The sequence below is a fragment of the Salvelinus sp. IW2-2015 genome, unplaced genomic scaffold (genome assembly GCF_002910315.2).
Source record: "Salvelinus sp. IW2-2015 unplaced genomic scaffold, ASM291031v2 Un_scaffold3056, whole genome shotgun sequence".
Taxonomy (NCBI): Eukaryota; Metazoa; Chordata; class Actinopteri; order Salmoniformes; family Salmonidae; genus Salvelinus; species Salvelinus sp. IW2-2015.
In genome coordinates this window covers 66,229-66,771 of record NW_019944348.1, presented here as the reverse complement: position 1 = coordinate 66,771, position 543 = coordinate 66,229, and positions in this window count along the sequence as shown.

Below are 543 nucleotides of genomic sequence, written 5' to 3'. Positions count from 1 at the left end.
TTGTGATGTGACGGGGGTCATATAGTGTGCTGCTGCTGTACATGAGAAGGTGTAGGGTCCCCTGATTAGGTAGAGAAGCCTGGAGAAACCATTACCTCCCATATATCTCCATCTGAAAGCCAATTCCTACAGGGGGATTGGGTTCCCCTCCCCACTGCCATACAGAAACCCCCTCCCTCATGCTGGGAAGTTACAAGAAGCAGGCAGAGGGAGAGAGGGGTATCTCAGCGATGGCCAATTAAGTACTTAATAAAGGGTTTAGGCAGGAATTTGTTGGCTGTCAGGAAGGTGATGTTTGCTGGCGTGAGCCTATCTTTGATCTGTGTGGGGCGGACGGAGGTGGAGGAGGTGACTAGAAGCAGGTTCAGGGGAAGTGGGTGGAGGGAGGTGGAGGAGGTGCACCATGGTGACTAGAAGCAGGTTCAGGGGAAGTGGGTGGAGGGAGGTGGAGGAGGTGCACCATGGTGACTAGGAGCAGGTTCAGGGGAAGTGGGTGGAGGGAGGTGGAGGAGGTGCACCATGGTGACTAGGAGCAGGTTCAGG